Here is a 5,117-nt window from a genome sequence, read left to right as displayed (position 1 = left end):
ATGATACCAATATTATACAGGGGAAATGAAAAACAAGGAAAGAATGATTTTCACACAAAAGGAAAAGACTTTGAAGTTTATGGAGAGGTTGGAGTGGGGTGTGGGGAAGACCTAGAGGGAAAGAGAGAGGGGTAAGTGGGGGTGAAAAAGAAGAAAGACTTCACATACGTGGAACAGGTAGGGGGGTTTTCGAGGACCCTGTCCCTGCTCTGATGCAATGGTCTGCACCACTACGTAGAGTATGCTTTTCTTTGAATGTCTTATATTCCGCAAAATACAGTGTCAAAAGCAAAGATGTCACTTTGAAGACTGACCTGACTCAAGTGAGGGTATTTTTCCATCACATCATATGCCTGTAAACGTTGGAAAATGCTTTTGAGTTATTGTGTTGGCAAAGAATATGAAATGTTCCATGGGCTATCAGCAGAATATACAAATCGGTCCTGGAAGAAGTACAACCAGAATGCTTCTCAGAAGCAAAGACGGAGAGAATTCATTTCATACTTTGGGCCCATCCCTGTAGAAGGACGTTACGCTTGGTAAAGTTGAGGGGCATCGAAGCAGAAGACCCTCAATGAGCTGGACTGACACACAGCTGCAGCAGTGGGTGGAAACAAAGGAATGACCGAGAGGGTGGTGCAGCCCTGAGCAGTGTTTCAGTCTGTTATCGTGAGGCTACTAGGAGTTGGAACTGAGTCCAGGACCCCCAACAACGGCCCTCATACTGGCTTAGGTAATCGAATCCAATGACTGCCGGCTTGATGAGATAAGGGAAATTTGAAAGCAAGCATACACACAGGGAAGACAGCCATGAGCCAACGAAGATAGGCGATAGTAACGATGCTACCGCGCATCGAGGAACGCCAAGGCTTACTGCAACCACAGCAGCTAGAAGAGGGAAGGAAGCATTTTCGCTGAGAGCAGGGTACTCCAAAAACCCAAATCATTGCTATCGAGTTGATGCCGACTCATAGCGACCCTGTAGGACAGGGTAGAACTGTCCCTGTGAGTTTCGGAGACTGTCCCTCTTTACGGGACTAGAAGACCCAGTTCTTTTCCAGCAGGCTGAGTAGTGGTTTCAAACTGCTGACCTTGCAGATTGCCCCACAGTGCATCACCACTCCACCACCTGGGCTCCTGCAAGCGGTATAAAGCCCATGCAATCATCAATACTCTGTGGCATCACACGCCTCACCAAAGAGAAGCAGTTCTAGTCGTCTACAAAACCAAACTCACCGCCACTGGATCCTTTCTGACTCAGCACCTCTACATGACAGGGTAGAACTGCCCCACACCCCGGGGCGTTGCTGAGACCGTACCTCCTCAAGGGAGCAGAAGGCCCCCTCTTTCTCCCAAGGTCAGCTGGTGGTTTCAAACTGCTGACCTTGCAGTTAGCAGGCCAACTCATAACCTCTACACCGCCATCACATTATGGGTGAGTTAGTGGAATGTTTGATCAAATATAGCAAGCTACTTTCAAAGTTGATAATTTTGTATGGCCCTCCAATGAACTTATAAATATCCACATAGCCCTTGGCAGGAAAAAAAAGTTCCTCTCCCCTTGCCTTATACTAACACTGTGTTGTTAACATAACAAAGAAAAGCCATTCCCAAATGACATAAAAACTACAGTGATGTTCTTGGATTGTTGTTCAGGGTCATCAAGGTAGTTCTGATCCATGGCAACCCGATGCACAAGAGCATGAGCATGACCCGGTCCTGCACCCTCCTCTCAATTATTCCTATGTTTCAGCCCACTGTGGCAGCTGCGGGGTCAGTCCATCTTGTTGAGGACCCCTCTGCTTTTCCACACATGACGACCTTTTCCAGGGCCTGGCTTCTCCTGACAATACGTCTAAGTAAGATGGAATCTCGCCAGCCTGGCCTCTCAGAAGCACGCTGGCCGTACGTGCAGAATTTGGGGTCCTTTTAGCAGACCATGGAGCTTTCCATTTTTTTTGCCAGGCACAATTCACACCCATCGCAGATACAGGTGTTGGGATTTACAGTGTGTGTTTTTTACACAGCACAGCTTAATCTGTAACAATTAAAAGGGTTAACTATTGAAAACTAACTTGGTTTGAAATCCTTCTTTAGAAATAACAGTTTTATTGAGAAATAATCAATCACACAATCCACCAATCTAGAGTGGACAATTCAACAGTTTTAGGTATGAAATTAATTTCCTGTAGAGTCTGCTATGGATAGTGGGTTCTGGATTCTTCTTCAAAAGTATAATCTGATCCTCTCTCAGTGGGTGCTGGGGAAGCAAGTGCCTTTTCTTCTAAGTCACCAATCTCCTCTCCATTGCTTTCATTGAAACTCCGGTCCTCCCCTGCCTTGTGCCCAATGTGCAGAGAACGACACCTGATGGAGTACTCAGCCAACTGTGATGTGCTGGGGCGACTTGAGATTGTAGCTAATAAACTTCCACAATGTTTGAAAATCTTACAAGCAGATGTTTGCTATTTTAATTTTGTTTAAGTTCTTATCTCTACCCAGAAATCTCTGGGTGGTGCAGACAGTTAATGTGTTTGATGAGTAACTCGAAGGCTGGAGATGAGGGTTCACTCACAGGCACTGTGGGAGAAAGACCTGTTGCTCTACTTCTGGAAAATCAGCATTAAAAACCCCAAGGGTTTGTAATGATGCCATCATGAGTCAGGATTAACTCTGCAGTAACTGGTGCTTGTACCAGTGTTCGTCCAGTTCAACTCTTCCTACATTGAAAGTGCCAGGACCTTGCTCAGTGCTCAGTATTGTAAACTCGATTGTGGTAGATTAGTTTGGTTAGGATGTATGCAACTAAGAAATTAGTTTGATTTCTTTTTTGACCCATTTAAATTGTTTCTAGTTTTAAATATTTCCTGACTTTTTCTCATTTGGGGTTTTTCCCTCTGGTTTATCTTGTTTTTTTTTTTTGGTTTTTTTCAGGTAGGCACCTTTTTATTATTTTTTTTATTTTTATTTTTTTAATTAATTAATTTATTTTAACAATTTATTGGGGCTGATACAATTCTTTTCACAGTTCATACATATACATACATCAATTGTATAAAGCACATCTGTACAGTCTTTGCCCTAATCATTTTTTTCTCTTTTCTTCTTTTACATTTTATTAGGGACTCAAACAACTCTTACCACAATCCATACATATACATACATCAATTGTATAAAGCACATCCATACATTCCCTGCCCCAATCATTCTGGTTTATCTTGTTATTGTGGTTGCTTTTTGTTTGCTTTTTGTGTGTGTTTCCGGTAAATGGAATCCACAATAGGAAAATCTGTAGAGACAGTAATTGGATTATTGGCTTATTGGAGTCTGGGAAGAAAAGTTGGAGGGAAATGGAGAGGCAATAATGAATACAAGAAGGAAGAAAATGTTCTAGAACTGGTTGTAGTGGTGATCACACACTTTTTAATATAACTGGACTATAGAAGTGGATGATATGTGAGTTAAATGTCAGTAAAACTAAAATAATAAAAAATTTTAAAATAAAAAACAAAGGAAAAAAAGGAAGTGCCAGGAGGAGCCAGAAGAAGGCAGCGTGTCCTACTTACATGGCAGGGGAGATGCCATGATCACGAAGGTGGTTTTCCCAGGGCAAGGCTCACCCACTGCACTCCGGATGTGCTGACCCCTGCGATTTCCCCAAATGTGGGAAACTCGACTGCATAATTTGTGATAGTGGGGGACTGCATTCGTGTTCTCCCCTGACAAAAAAATAAGTAAAATAAAAATTTAAAAAGAAAGAAAGAAAACAGAAGGCAGCTGTCTCCACACTTAGTGGGGAGCAAGCCCTGTGTGTTTGGCTTCCCTAGGCTTAAGGAGATTGACTCCCTCACTCTCCATTTCCTTTCTTTCTTCACTTTGAAGATAAAGGTCTTCCCTTGCTGATACTTTCTAAAACAAGGAGGTGGGTTACTACTTACAGGTAGAGAACATATTAAGTCACCAAATTCCATGTTTAATAACAACAACCCAAAGTGCCCAAATGTAATGCACCAAGTTTACTGGTTCCCTGGCCTCAAAAATAGAGTACAGAGTTTTGCGGTAAGGTGTTGGCTAGCCATTGACTTCGTGTTTCATTGAGACCCTGCTTCTGGGGTCAGGTGTCATGAGTCCTTGAACACATTCTTTCCAGGAACCCCGTGGCTAGTAAACTGCTTGCTCTATTTTTCCTTGGGAGGGCATCAGATTGGGAAAGGTCTGGGATTTTACGCACCTTACAAGCTAGGAAGTTAGCCTGTCATAGTTTCATAGATGCTGGCAGAGAAGGAGATTCCAGGATCAGAGACGCAGGATGGTTTATTACTCTCAGCAATAGCAGTAGTAAAAGTCCTGGTGGTGTAGTGGGTTATGAGTCGGACTGCTAATCACAAGGCCAACAGTTCAAAACCACCAGCTACTCCTTGGGAGAAAGAGGCTTTCTAATCATGTAAAGAAACTGCCATGTAAAGCATTGTCCCACAAGGACAGTTCTACTCTGTCCTATGGGTTGCTATGAGTCAGAATTGGGTAATGGCAATGAATTCTTGGGGTTTAATAGCAGTAGTCAGAGGATCAGAATTTATACCAGTTGCCCTGTCCCAAGGCCCAGAGCAATATAGAGAAAATCTGGTGGCATATACACACAATGGGGAGAGAAATCATGGAGCTTATGGGTAGTAAATATGTCTAACCTTTGTTCTGGGAGCTTTTGGGGTGCGGGATTTAAAGTGCTCGGCTAAACAAAAGGTTGATGGTTCAAACTCACTAACTGTTCCTTGGGAGAAAGACGTGGTCGTCGGCTTCAGAAACCCTATGGGGCAGTAGGGTCACTATGAAAGACACCTTTATTCATTTCTGCCCTTTCTGGGCAAGGAGATGCGATATCTTTGCAGCCTATTCCTTGCACAAGGATCCCTGAGAAGATCATCTGGAATAAAGGCAGTCAGCGTTCTCCTCCACTAGAGTCAGGGAGATGTAGCTCCCAACACACGTCAGCTGTTAAACAGGGTTAAATCTGGACGGTGCCACCTTTCAATTCATTGGGCCTTGAGGAATATGTATCTCACCTGCAATTCAGTCCCCCTGTCTCTCCTTACTAGAAAATTTACCTTTGAAGCAAA

General features: G+C 43.3%; 1 non-coding gene across 1 annotated transcript; it reads left to right on the top strand.

Moving 5' to 3' along the window:
- The first annotated feature begins 3,558 nt into the window (after window positions 1-3,558).
- LOC142461766 (U1 spliceosomal RNA) lies at window positions 3,559-3,722 on the top strand. The gene has a single exon (XR_012786964.1). It is a non-coding gene; the product is annotated as a U1 spliceosomal RNA (small nuclear RNA).
- The last annotated feature ends 1,395 nt before the right edge of the window (window positions 3,723-5,117 follow it).

This window comes from Tenrec ecaudatus, chromosome 11, assembly GCF_050624435.1.
Source record: "Tenrec ecaudatus isolate mTenEca1 chromosome 11, mTenEca1.hap1, whole genome shotgun sequence".
Classification (NCBI taxonomy): domain Eukaryota; kingdom Metazoa; phylum Chordata; class Mammalia; order Afrosoricida; family Tenrecidae; genus Tenrec; species Tenrec ecaudatus.
Note: the sequence above shows the minus strand (reverse complement) of the source record. Positions and strands in the feature narration are given on the sequence as shown.